Genomic DNA, 15,249 nt, shown 5'->3' with positions numbered 1-15,249 from the left:
GTAGTATGCACATTTTGATGATGTTGATTCTACCAATCCATGAACACGGTATATTCTTCCATCTCTTTATGTCTTCCTCTATCTCTTTTTTCAGTGTCCTGTAGTTTTTGGCATATAAGTCTTTTACCTCCTTAGTTAAGTTTATTCCTAGGTATTTTAATTTTTTGGTGCAATGGTAAATGGGATTGCTTCTGTAGTTTCACTTTCTGTAAGTTCACTGCTGGTGTAAAGAAATGCCATGGATTTCTTAGCATTAATTTTGTATCCTGCTACATTGCCGAATTCATTTGTTAAGTCTAATAATTTTTAATGGCATGTTTAGGGTTCTGTATGTACTGTATCATGTCATCTGCAAATAAGGACAGTTTTACTTCTTCTTTTCCAATTTGGATGCCATTTATTTCTTCTTCTTGTCTGATCGCAACGGTTAGTACTTCCAGTACTATGTTGAACAGGAGTGGTGAGAGGGGGCATCCCTGTCTTGTTCCTGTTTTTAGGGGGAATGGTTTCAGTTTTTGCCCATTCAGTATGATGTTGGCTCTGGGTTTGTCATATATGGCTTTTTTTATGTTGAGGTATGATCCCTCAATTCCTATCTTGCTGAGAGTTTTTATCAAGAAAGGGTGTTGGATTTTGTCAAATGCTTTTTCTGCATCAATTGATATGACTATGAGGTTTTTTTTCTCTCAATTTGTTTATGTGAAGTATCACATTTATTGATTTGCGGATATTGTACCATCCTTGCATCCCTGGGATAAATCCTACTTGGTGATGGTGTATGATCTTTTTGATGTACTGCTGGATCCTATTTGCTAGGATTTTGTTGAGTATTTTGGCATCTATGTTCATGAGGAATATTGGCCTATAATTCTCTTTCATTGTATTGTCTTTATCTCGTTTTGGGATTAGGGTGATGTTGGCTTCATAGAATGAGCTGGGAAGTGTTCCTTCCTCTTGGATCTTTTGACATAGTCTGAGGAGGATAGGTTTTAGTTCATCCTTGAATGTTTGGTTAAACTCCCCTGTGAAGCCATCTGGCCCCAGGCTTTTGTTGGCTGAAAGCTTTTGGATTACTGCTTCGATTTCCTCCATAGTTATTGGCTTATTGAGATTTTTAGATTCTTCCTGGTTAAGTTTTGGAATGTTGTATTTTTCTAGGAATATGTCCATTTCCTCCAGGTTGTCTAGTGTGTTGGAGTAGAGTTGTTCATAGTATTTTCTAACGATCCTTTGTATTTCTATGGGGTCTGTTGTTATTTCTCCTCTTTCATTTCTGATTTTGTTTATTTGGGTCCTCTCTCTTTGTTTCTTGGTGAGCCTGGCTAGAGGTGTATCAATTTTGTTTATCCTTTCAAAGAACCAGATCTTGGTTTTGTTGATCTTTTGTATTGTTTTTTTTGGTCTCTATGTCGTTTATCTCCGCTCTGATCTTTGTTATTTCCTTCCTTCTGCTTACAGTGGGCTTTTTTTATTGCTCTCTTTCTAACTCTTCGAGTTGTAGAGTTAGGTCATTTATTCTCATTGTTTCTTGTTTCTTGCAGTAGGCTTGTAGAGCTATGAACTTCCCTCTCAAGACTGCTTTTGCTGTGTTTTAGGTTTTGGATTGTTGTGTTTTCATTGTCATTTGTTGCTATGATGTTTTTTATGTCTTCCTTGATCTCGCTGGTAACCCAGTCGTTGTTTAATAGCATGCTATTTAGTCTCCATGTGTTTGATTTTTCTGGATTGTTTTTGTTGTCGTTGATTTCCAGTTTTATGCCTTTTTGGTCTGAGAAGATGCTTGATATGATTTCAATTTTCTTGAATTTGAAGAGACTTTGTCTGTGACCCAATATATGGTCTATCTTTGAAGATGACAAATGTGCACTTGAGGAGAATGTATATTCTGTGGCTTTGGGGTGAAATGTTCTGAAGATGTCAATTAATTCCATCTGGTCTAGTGAGTCATTTAGGATTGATGTTTCTTTGCTGAGTTTCTGTTAAGAGAATTTGTCCAGTGGTGATAATGGGGTGTTAAGGTCCCCTACTATGATTGTATTGCTGTCAATCTCTCCCTTGATCTCCTCCATAAGATTTCTTACGTATTTGGGTGCTCCTATACTGGGTGCATATATATTTACCAGAGTTATTCTTCTTATTGGACTGCTCCCTTTAGTATTATGAAGTGGCCTTCTTGATCTCTTTTTATGTCCTTCACTTTGAGATCTAATTTGTCAGATATAAGTATTGCTACCCTGGCCTTTTTTTCACTTCCATTGGCCTGAAAAACCTTTTTCCATCCCTTCACCATCAGTCTGTGTGCGTCTTTTTTTCTGAGGTTTCCTGTAGACAGCAGATATATGGGTCATGTTTTCTTATCCACTCATTTACCCGATGCCTTTTGACTGGGGAATTTAATCCATTTACATTTAAAGTTATTATTGATAGAAACTTGTTACTTGCCATTTTTGTTCTTTACTGCTCCGTTGCTTCTTTGTTTCCTATTTTTTCTATTTACAGCAGACCCTTTAGCATTTCTTGCATTGCTGGCTTGGTTGTAATAAATCCCGTAGACCGTGAAGCTCCTGATTTGACCCTCAATTTTGATTGATAGCCTTGCTGGGTACAGTATTCTTGGATTCAGAACCTTCCTTTGCATGACTGTATATTTCATTCCATTCCCTTCTTGCCTGATGTGTTTCTGTTGAGAAATCGGTCGCAAGTCTGATGGGGGATCCTTTGTAGGTAACTTTCTGTCTCTCTCTGGCTGCTTTTAAGATTCTTGCTTTGTCGTTGGTGTTTGCCAATTTAATTATTATGTGCCTTGGCATTGGTCTTTTCGGGTTCATTTTTTTGGGGACTCTGTGAGCTTCTTGGATTTGTGTGAGTTTTTTCTTCTTTATATCAGGGAAATTTTCTGTTACGATTTTTTCAAACAGGTTTTCTATTCCTTGCTCAGATTCCTCTCCTTCTGGCACCCCTATTATTCGGATGTTGTTTCGTTTAGCGTTGTCCCAGAGTTCTCTTAGGCTCTCCTCCTGCTTTTTAATTTTTTTTTCCTAGAAGCTGTTCTGTTTGGGTATTTTTCCTACCTTGTCTTCTAGCTCGCTGATGCGGTCCTCAGCTTCTTCTAGTCTACTGTTGATGCTTTCTATTGAGTTCTTTATAGCAGTGATGTCATTTCTCATTTCTTCTTGGTTTCTCTTCATTTCCTCTTGGTTCTTCTTCATTTCCTCTTGGTTCCTACATATATTGTTGAATTTGTCTTCCATTATTTTCATCCACATTATGGCCATTTCTCTGAATTCTTTCTCTGACAGGTTGCTTGCCTCCATTGCCTCCATTTCATTTACTTCCTTTTCTGATGATGCCTGTTTTTCTTTCATATGTGGGTTGGTTCTTTGTTTCACCATGTTCTCTCTTCTCCAGGTGTTTGGTTATGTAGTTCTATCTCTGCTGCGTTGATTTAAAGGCACAAAATACAACACAACAAGGCACAACGTACAAGGCACAGAACAAAATGTATTCACGATATTAATAACCCCAAATAAAGGTGACCACCCAAGTGAAGAGAATTAGGGGATAAAGAAGAAAAAAGAGAAAAAGATTAAAGAGAAAAATAAAAAACAAAAAGGAGTGCTGAAATGAGATTGGGAAAAGGGAGAGAGGGAAAAAACAAACAGACCAAAAAAAAAAAAAAGTAAGAGAGAGAATGAAATAGAGGTGGGGAGGAGGCTATTTGTATGGGGAGAAAATTCTAAGAGAACCGCAACTAATCTCAATGAATTCCAGCAGCAGATCCCTGGAGATTAATGCAAACTACAAACAACCACTAATATCAAGCAAGGCAAGGGAAAACAGAAGCACAAAAATAACCAGAGAAAGAAAAAATAAGCAAAACAGAAAAATGAAAATGAAAAACAAAACAACTCCCAAACAAGCATAAAAAAACACAATATACTCAAAATCAAGCAAACACTAGCAAAATGACAGAGAGAGAGAGAAAAAAAAATTGGATAGTGAAGAAAGATAAGAGAGAGGTGTATATGGATTTAGAGCAAGGAATTAGAAATTAGATATATAAGTAGGGTAAAATTTAGACAGTGGGTAAAAAGAAGGAATAGGGAAAATCTAAAGCAGGAATAGGGTAAGAGAAACAGGACAACAAAAGGTGAAAAGAGAGGAAGAGAGTTTTGGCTTAAGGGTAAATGTGAGATAGAAATGATGCTAAAGGAACGATGAAAATAGAGTGTAGAACACTAATCCCAAAATAAAATAAAGAAAAATTAAAAAATAAAAAATAAAATGACACTTGAAAAAATGGTAAAATGATAGCAATAATACTGGTTAAAAAATGTAGTAATTAAAAAGGTAAAATCAAGTGATAAAAAAAACAATAAAATAGGTTCTTAATGAAATGGTGGAAAAAGAATTAAAAAAAATATAAAAATATGCAGTAGTGAAGGTGCTTCAGATCTTCTACTCTTCTTTTTGGCATGCCTTAGTCCTGCCAGCCATTCAGGAGAGTGTTGAATTTCCCTGCGATACACTGTCCCTCCGTGCCATAAACCACAGTCCTGATTTTAAGGCAGGTTGTATTTGTTTACCAGACTGCCTTTATTTGTGATCACAGAAGAGACAGTTTGTGGCTCTGACTCTGGGTGGCAGTGTGTCTGGATTGACCTCCGAGGCTATAAGTCCTTTCTATCAGTAGGGTTTTTTTTTCTCTATGGTACTTGAAACCGATTTGGGAAAGTCCACTGCCCAGAGTTGGCTCTCCAATCGCTACTGCCCACTCTGTTTCCCAGGCTCCCCAAAAAGAACTCTCCCCTACAGGCTCTGCGAATGACCCCAGCTGGGAAATCCCATGCAATGGGTTTAATAATCAAATGCACGGATCTAAGGGGAACGGTAACAAGAACCTGATACGTTGTGCAAATTCGCAAGCCTCCACCTTCCAGGTCTGCACGCAGTCTCCACGCGCCCACTTGCCCCTGGCACCAAGCAGCTGGTACACTGGCAAAGACCAAGGCTGCTTTTTTACATCCATTCCAGCTATGGGCTTATTTTTAATGTTCCTTTCTGCCAGCAGCCCCGTGGGGCCCCTTCCCCACTTGCGGGTCACGCTGGTCCCAACGGCTGCGGACTCTGTGGGGCGCAGATTTCGTGCCCCCCCCACACCCCCCCGCGTGAGCTCGGTTCTCTCTCCAACCCGAATTGCAAACTGCACCTTTAGGGGAAGTCTAACCTTTCCGTGAGAAGAAGCAGTGCTCGTCTGAGTTCACGCAGTCATGCTGCTTGAGATCCCTTGTTTCCAGGTTAGTAGCTGATCTCTGGATGCCAGCAATAGCCTCCCAAGATGGCGCGGTCTCTGCTGCTGCACTGGCGCACTGAGAGAGGTTTCAGCCGCAGCCTCCAAGGGTCCTTTTTTTTCTGGGGGTTCTCCGTCTTTCCCAGCTACAGACAGTCTCTCAGCTGAAAATCCTCTGCCTATTCGGGCTGTAGGTTACCCGTTTCAGCTGCTCACCCTTATCTGCTCCAGGACAAGGCACAGGACAGGTCCGTTTATACCTCCGCCATTTTCTCCCATGACATTATTATTATATAATTTTAAACAGTCAATATTTATTTAAATTTCCTCAAATATTTATACTTTCTGATGTTCTTCATTCTTTCAGCTCTTAATGTTGTTGTTACACTGTCCTCTGGTTTTCATTATTTTTTTCTGTAGAAAACTTGGCTGTCATTATTGTTGTCTTTTTTTTTTTTGAACAGTTTGTTTTTATCATTCCTTTCCTTTCTCTTTAGTTTTCAGCACTTTTACTATAATATCCTTAGGTGCCATTTCTTTGTAGATATTTTCTTGGTGCTTGAAGATAGCTTTAATCTCTGGAATGATGTCTATTTTCACATTTGGAAAAATTTCTGCCATAGGTTTTTCAAATATAGCTTTATCCCATTCCTTTTGTGACTTTAATTAAAAATAATCCTACTTACCATATCCCATATATGTTTTGTTTTCTTCTCTAAATGTCCATCCTATTTTCCTTTCTTTGCTTCATTCAACATATTTTGTACTGATCTGTCACTAACATCACTATTTTGATATTAAGTCCTCCATTCATGTAAAGTATAATATTAATCTTTTTATTTGTTTCATAATTTCAATTTAATACTTTTAGTAGCATTCTGTGTTGCGATGAAATTATCCATTATTTTCTCTATTTTTTAGCATATATATTATAGCTCTTTTAAAGCCTGATAATTCTAAGATATAGATCACTTGGAGTTTGTTTATAATACCTATATTTTTCTGTTGATTTTCAGTTGTATATATTTGTTACCATAACTAGAAATTTCTAATAAAATGTTGGACATTGTGTATGAAAAATTATAGAAGCTCTGATTTTATTTTCATTCAAAGTGGATTTGATTTTCTTCTTGAAGGCTGACATATTCTCCATTTATGAATATCTGCATCATTCACAGTCTTAAATCTTTCAATTTAACATATACTTTTACAATTTTTATTGCACAATATTTATATCAGTAGAAGGAATACAGAAGTCACTATATTTAATACAGAGCATTCAAGTTTTTTAATGCAATAAATGAGAAGTCTGTGTACATTTTTCAAAAGTCTTTAAATATGCAGTACTGAAGTGAGTGGCTGGTTGACCAGTCAAAGCTCTCTGAGTAGTTGCCTTAAATCATCTCAGCCAGCAAGATGGATGTTGGTTATTCTCTAAAAGCTCATCTGGAAGCTGCTTGAAACCCACATCTGCTCAGCTATCTTACTGAATCCAAAGAGTAATAGCTTCCCTGTCTCTTCCTCCTCCCAAATATCATCTGAGGGTTTCTCAATAGAAGCCTCTAACTCAGAACAATGTAGGCAAGGGGATTCTGGAAATGTAATTGATGGCTTCTTCTCTTCTGAGGAAATTTTAATGTTGAGAAATGGTGATACCTAGCCAACCATAGAAAATCAAGCAAGTACTTTTTTCTTATAACTGCATAAAAATTATATAGGAAAAAATATATATGTGTATATATTGCTTTTTACCTTTTTAAAAAAATAATTCTTTACTGTTGAAAGTATTACTATGTTCTCTTTTCCCCCCATTGACCCCCACTAGCCTGCCCCTGCCTCATACCCCAGGCCCTCACCACCCCATTGTCTGTGGCCATGGGCCATGTATCTATGCATACAAAGTTCTTGGCTGATTACTTCTCACCCACCCACTCTCCCCCGTCTTCCCTCTGAGATTTCACACTCTGTTCCATGCTTCTATGTCTTTGGATCCACTCTATTAATCAGTTTATTTTGTTATTTAGATTTTACATATGAGCGAGATTATGTGATACTTGTCTTTCTCTGATTGACTTATTTCACTTAGCATGATACTCTCCAGGTCCTTCCCTGATGTCTCAAAGGGTAACAGATTCTTCTTTTATACTGTTGCATAGTGATCCATGGTATAAATGTATCACAGCTTTATATATGTATATAAATATATATGTATATAAATAAATATGTGTATATATATATGTATGTATTTCTTTATTTTTTAAAGTATTACATATAATATTACATATGTCTCCTTTTCTTCCCATTGACCTCTCCCTGCTTGGCCACCCCCACCTCCAGCACACTCCCTCACCCCTCCAGTGTCTGAGTTCCTGAGTTATACTTATATGCATGCATATAAATCCTTTGGTTAATCTCTTACATCCCCCACCCTCCTCTGCCTTCCTTTGTTTCTGATCTTGGGTCATACATTTTTTTGTTGATAAGTCTGGTTAAAAGTTTATCACTTTTATTTATCTTTTCAAAAACCAGCTCTTGGTTTTATTGATCTTTTGTTTGCTTGTTTTTAGACTTTCATTTATTTCTGCTTTTATCTTTATTATTTCCTTCCTTCTGTTGACTGTGGGATTTTTTTGCTGTTGTTTTTCTAATTGCCTTAGGTGTAAGGTTAGATTGTTTATTTGATATTTCTTTTGTCTCTTTAAAGTAGGCCTGAATTGCTATAAATTTACCTCTTAAAACTGCTTTGGCTGTGTCGCATAGATATTGTATTATTGTGCTTTTATTTTAATTTGGCTCATGGTATTTTTTGATTTCTTACTTGATCTTGTTGTCAACCCATTCACTGTTTAATAACATGTTATTTAGTCTCCATGTGTTTTTCATTTTCCTCTTGTAGTTGAGTTCTTGTTTTACACAATTGTGGTCCAAGAAGATGCTTGATATAATGTCAGTAGTCTTTAATTTATTGTCACTTATTTTGTAGCCCAACAGGTGTTCTATCATGGAAAATGGTCTATGTGCACTCTCAAATAATCTATATTCTGATTCATTCTTGTGAAATGTTCTAAAAATATCAATTAAATTTATCTGGTATAATGTGTCATTTAAAGCCCTTCTTTCCTTGTTAATTTTCTGTCTGGATTATGTATCTATTAGTGGCAATGGAGTTTTAAAGTCCCCATTATTACTATTTTAGTGTTTATTACTTCCTCTATGTCCATCAATATTTGCATTATATATTTAGGTTATCCTATGTTGAGGGTGCAAATATTTTCAAGGGTTATATTCTGTCATCAGGTTGACATTAAAAAATACCTTTTTTGTATCGTTATATTTGTTTTAATGTCTTTTTGGATTCTAGGATGATGGAAAATTAGGTTGAAGCTACTCTGACATTCTCCCAGGACCAAACTATAATTACAACTAAAATATAGTAAAATAATGCTGAATAAACATCTGAAGTCTAGCTAGAGAGAAGCCTTATATTCAAGAACTTAAAGAGGCTACATTGAAATTGTATTACCTGGGGGAAAACAATAGCCCAACCAATTGTATCCCTCTTTCTGTACCCCTCTTTCTCAGCTTAAGCACTGCTGAGAAGTTCATCTGGAGGTTCATTATGTGTCTGAAACTAACAGACAGGCTGCAGACAGAGGTGGATCCCTGGGTGCTTTGAGTCTTTGCCTGACCTGCTCCTTGGGCCAGGGCTACTGAAAGTAGACCTTGGTACACACCTTTGTCCTTTCCCAGCTCAACAGTGGGAGCCACAAAAAATGGATTATTGATAGCTCCCAATAGGTTGCTCAGGGTCAGTGACAGACAGTGTCTGATATTGGCCTGCACCTATGTCCCTGCAAAGAGACCAAGAACCAATACATCCAGTGGCCAGGTTCAGATAACAGCAGAGCAGGATCCAATAAACTTCACAAGCAGCATATCCACAGGGATATCTCAGCAGGCACCAGACCCTATTAAGGTTAATTCCATCTAGTGTGACCAGCACTTACACAGAAACCTACACACTGTGTTGGGACTAAGCCTCAATGACAGACAGCCTGAGAGTCAAACCCACCCTAAAACTGGCCAATAGCAATCAAGACTCAATTAGAACAGAAGGGCCCACACAACATACACAAGGGACATTCTTAATGCAATCAGGGACACTATACCACTGGGTCGCCTACTACATAAGGCCACACCACCAAAACTATGAGTCATAGAAGAACTATTTAATACATAAAACAAGCACAAATAGGCAGCTATAATGGGGCATTAAAGAAACAGGCCTCAAATGAAGAAACAAGAGCATTGGATTCTAGAGAATTCTAGAGTCTAGAAGAAAAGCTAAATGAAATGGAGGTAAGCAATTTATTAGATACTAGAGGCCCGGTGCACAAAAATTTGTGCACTCGGGAGGGAGGGGGGTGTCCCTCAGCCCGGCCTGTGCCCTCTCGCAGTCTGAAACCCCTCAGGAGATAATGACCTGCTGGCTTAGGCCTGCTCCCGGATGGCAGAGGGCAGGCCCAATCCCTAGGTGCAGCCCCTGGTTGGGCTCAGAGCAGGGCCGATTGGGGAGTTGGGGAGCCGCCCCGTCATGCACAGAGCAGGGCAGATTGGGAGGTTGTGATGCCATCCTCAGTCACGCTCAGGGTAGGGCCAATTGGGAGGTTGGGGCACCGTCCCCTGTCACACTCAAGGCAGGGTCGATGGGGAGGTTGCGGTGCCACCCCCTGTCACGCACAGAGCAGGGCCAATCAGGGGGTTGGGGCACTTCCCCCGTCACACACAGAGCAGAGCCCATCAGGGGGTTCGGGCACTGCCCTCTATCACCCACAGAGCAGGGCCGATCAGGGAGTTGGGGCGCCGCCACTCTCACACTCAGGGCAGGGCCGATGGGGAGGTTATGGCTCTACCCCATCACACACAGAGCAGGGCCCGTGGGGGGGGGGTTGGGGAGCTCCCCCCTATCAGGCAGAGCAGGGCTGCTCAGGGCGTTGGGGCCCCGCCCCCTGTCACACACACAGCCACAGGGTGATCAGGGGGTTTGGGCGCTGCCCCCTGTCACACTGATCCCGGTGCCGGCAGGCATATTACCCTTTTACTATATAGGGTAGAGGCCTGGTGCATGGGTGGGGCCGGCTGGTTTTCCCTGAAGGGTGTCCTGGATCAGTGTGGGGGTCCCCACTGGGGTGTCTGGCCAGTCTGGATGAGGGGCTGAGGGCTGTTTTCAGACTGGGGGTGACTGAAGTTCCCAACCGCTCCTTTTTTTCTTTTTCTTTTTTTATTCTGGGCCAGCTTTACCTTGAGGCTTGGCTCCAGCTCTTCGGCCTCCGGGCTGAAAGTAGGTTTCTGGCCTTTGCTTACAATGTTGCGAATCTGCTGGCTGAAGTCGGGGCGGGGGGGGGGGGGATTTGTTACAATGTTTCTTAAACTGCCCGCTCAGAGGCCTGCAGCCGCAGGCAGGGAACGTTGGTTTCCTCCAAGGATCCTCCTCCGTCACTGAGGCAACCAAGCCTCATGTTAGTTTCAAGCTGCCTGGCTGCCGCCGCCATCTTGGCTGACAGTTAATTTGCATATCTCGCTGATTAGCCAATGAAAAGGGTAGCGGTCGTATGCCAATTACCTTGTTTCTCTTTTATTAGTGTAGATAGAGTTCAGAGTTATGATTATAAGAATACTCAAAAGCATGAAAAAAGATATAGAAACCATAAAAAAGGATCAGTCAAAGTGAAGAATGCCATATTTGAAGTAAAGCATACACTGGAAGGAATAAACAGCAGGCTTGATGAAACAGAATATTGAATCAGGAATTTGAAAAATAAGATAGAAAAAATCACCCAGTCAGAGCAATGAAAATAAATATTAAAAAAAATGAGCATAGTTTAAGGGACCTTTGGGACAAAATGAATTGTAACAAGATCTGTGTAATAGGAGTATGAGAATGAGAAGGAGACAACAAGGAATCAAGAACCTATTTGAATAAATAATGTCTGAAAACTTCCTTAACCTCATTAAAGAAAAAGACATGCAAGTCCAGGAAGCCAAGAGAATCCCATACAAGAGGAACTCAAAGGAGCACCATGACACACCATAAAATGCCAAAAGGTAAAGACAAAGTGAGAATATTAAAAGCAGCATGAGAGAGTCACTAAGGTATCTACAGGGGAGTTACATAAAACTGTCAGCTGATTTACAACAGAAACATTTCAGGCCAGAGGGATTGGGGTGAAATATTCAAAGTGATGAAAAACAAGGACCTGCAACCAAGGATATAGTACCCAGAAAGGCTATCATTTAAAATTGAAGGAAAAATAAAGAGCTTCCCAGACAAGAAAAAGCTAAAGGAGTTTGTTACCAGCAAACCATTATTGCAAGGGATGTTAAAGGGCTTGCTTTAAGAAGCTGAAGAAGAAAAGGAAAAGAAAACAAAATAGAGGAACATAGTAACAAAATAAAATATCAATAAACACATACCTATAAATAATTTTTTAAAAAATAAATGGCTTAAATGGTCCAGTCACTACACATAAGGTAACTAGATGGATAAGAAAACAAGTCCCATGTATATGTTGCCTTCCAGAGACCCACCTCAGAACAAAAAGATATACACAGACTAAAATAAAGTGATGGAAAAAGATATTTCATGCAACTAGAAAGGAAAGAAAATGACATAGCAATCATTATATCTGACAAAATAGACTTTCAAATCAAGACTATAGTAAGAGACAAAGAAGGACCTTACATAATGATATGGGGCTCAATCCAACAAGAGGGTTTAACCCTTGTAAACATTTATGCACTCAACATAGAAGCACCTAAATATGTAATATTTTAAATATATTTTATTTTTAATATATTTTATTAATTTCATAGAGAAAAGGAGAGGGAGAGAGAGTTAGGAACATCAATAATGAGAGAGAATCATTGATTGGCTGTCTCCTGCAGACCCCGTACTGGGTATCAAGCCTGCAACTGGGGCATGTGCCCTTGACTGGAATGGAACCGAGGACTTTTAAGTCCATAAGCCTACACTCTATCCACTGAGCAAAACCAGCTAAGGCTGTAAAGCATCTCTTGATGGACATAAAGGGAGAAATTGACAGTCATCCTTTATAGTAAAAGGTTAATATGCAAATTGACCGAACAGCAGAATGACCGGTTGCTATGACATGCACTGACCACCAGGGGGAAGACACTCAATGCAGGAGCTTCCCCCAGGTGGTTAGTGCGCTCCCAGAGGGGGAGTGCCATTCAGCTAGAAGGCAGGCTCACTGCTCACAGCTGGCGAGCATAGCAGTGGTGGCTGGAGCCTCTCCTGTTTCCTGCCTCTGCAGCAGCACTAAGGATGTCCAACTGCTGGCTTAGACCCGCTCCCCCCTGAGGGCTGCTGGACTGCAAGAGGGTGCAGGCGAGGCTAAGGGAACTCCCAGAGTGCACAAATTTCGTGTACTGGGCCTCTAATATAGTTATAGTAGGAAATTTAGCATCCCATTGATAACAATGGATAGATCTTTCAGACAGAAAGTCAATAAGGATATTGTGACCTTAAAGTAAATTCTAGATAAAATGGATTTACTTGATATCTTCAAAGCATTCCACCCCAAGGAGGCAGAATATACATTTTTTTCAAGTGTAAATAGAATGTTTTCTAAAATAGACATGTTAGGACACAAAACAATTCTCAATATATTTATTAAGATTGAAATCATATATAGCATCTTCTTTGACCATAATTCTATGAAACTTAAAATAAATCACAAGAAGAAAATGTAAAATGAAAAAACATGCTAATTAGCATGTAATAAACAATGAAAGCGTTAATGAGATAAAGGAAGCAATCAAAAGATACCTTGAAACAAATGAAAATGAAAACACAACAACCCCAAATCTGTGGAGCACAGGGAAAGCAGCCCTAAAAGGGAAATTCATAGCATTATAGGACTATCTCAAGAAAGAAGAAGAAGTTCAAATAAGCAATCTAAATTTATAGTTAATGGAACTTGAAAAAGAATAACAACAAAGCCCAGATTGAGTAAAAGGAAGAAAATAATAAAGATCAGAGGAACCCTAACCAGTTTGGCTCAGTGGATAGAGCATCGGCCTGCGGGCTGAAAGGTCCCAGGTTTGATTCCAGTCAAGGGCATGTACCTTGGTTGCGGGCACATCCCCAGTCAGAGGTGTGCAGGAGGCAGCTGATCAATGTTTCTAACTCTCTATCCCTCTCCTTTTCTCTCTGTAAAAAAATCAATAACATATATTTTTTTAAAAAGATCAGAGCAAAATAATTGAAATAGACTCTAAGAAAACAATAAAAAAGATCAAGGAGGAGAATAGAAAAAGTGGTGACTTTCTTGTACCTCCTCCCAGGGTCAGACTGGAAATACAACTAAATTAGAGAACATTCACCTGGAATTACCAACTAAGCTCTAGCAGAGGGGGAGGCATACGAAGGAACGACAGAAAAGACCTGAAGATGAGTAGGAAGGGAAAGGTCATGAGAAGAGCCTACCCAGCTCTCAGGGGTGGCAGGCTGGTACACTGAGAGAGGAAGGAGTGCTGGTCTATGTGAGGGTCTGTATCCTCAGAAGATCGAACCCCATAATGCAGGCAGTCTCCATAGCCTGGAGCACCAGAACTGAGACCCGCAGCCCATGTAACATCAAACCATGAAAGGCATCAATGCAGCTGGCAGAGTTTGGAGCTTGTAGACTGGAGCCTATTAGAGAGAAAACCACAGCTTTGTGTTTGTTTTTTCTCTAAAACCAGTCACAGCAGTTGATTTTGCAGCTACTCACCCAAGGCTTTGGTGTAGGACAGTGGTTCTCAACCTTCCTAATGCCACAACCCTTTAATACAGTTCCTCATGTTGTGGTGACCCCCAACCATAAAATTATTTTTGTTGCTACTTCATAACTGTAATTTTGCTACTGTTATGAATCATAATGTAAATATCTGATATGCAGGATGTATTTTCATTGTTACAAATGGAACATAATTAAAGCATAGTGATTAATCACAAAAAACAATATGTAATTATATATGTGTTTTCCGATGGTCTTAGGCGACCCCTGTGAAAAGGTTGTTCGACCCCAAAGGGGTTGCAACCCACAGGTTGAGAACCACTGGTGTAGGGAGAAAGACACAGATGTGAGGTGCCTAAACACAGTCTGGGGTGGGAAACAGTGTAGGGAGATGTGAAAGATCAGTAGCCAGGAATCCTGTATTTGGTCATTCATAGGCACCCAAAACAAAATGGCCATTTTTCCTGAGAGGAGCTAGCCACTCCCATTAGCCACTGGGCAGGTAAAGAAAAAAACCTTGCCCTAGGCGATACTGCCCACCCTACCCTCAGGAGTCCTGCATGCCAAACACTGCATTTTAAGATTTTCAGAAGAAACAAAAGCAGAGGCCAAGCCTATGTGTTTGAACAGTCTCAGTGTGCATCAGTAACTGGATTGGAGAAGGGCTTTCTGCCCCACTATCCTGGGAACCAGACTAGTAATTTCCCCACAAGGGAGAACTGATAAAAACTTCAGGTTTCCAGCCAATCCCACTGGGTTGCATATGAGGATCTCTGCCCAGCTGAGGGCAGAGTAATATTTTGGGCCACTTGCCAGTAGCTCTAGAACAGGGAGACACACCAACCACATTTCCTGAAATCTGAACAGCACCTCTTCTGCCTAATGCCCTTTCAGAAACAAACTTTTGAGTAATTAAGATTGCCGCTTCTAGCAGGCAAAGGCAGGCAGAAGCGGAGCCCAAAGAACCAGCAGAAGTTTTCTGACTCAACCCTCGGTCCCATGCTGCTAATAAACCTGCTTTAGAGGACAGGTTGGCCCCCTCCTGCTTACAGGCAAGTCTTCTGGGAGCAGACACAAACTGTGGGTTGCTTGGAGCTTCAAACAGGTTGCAGAAAGCCAACAAAGGACAGTTTCTGACAGGGGTTAGCACCTAAATAT

The sequence above is a fragment of the Myotis nattereri genome (genome assembly GCF_964212035.1).
Source record: "Myotis nattereri genome assembly, chromosome: 3".
NCBI classification, from domain to species: domain Eukaryota; kingdom Metazoa; phylum Chordata; class Mammalia; order Chiroptera; family Vespertilionidae; genus Myotis; species Myotis nattereri.
Note: the sequence above shows the minus strand (reverse complement) of the source record.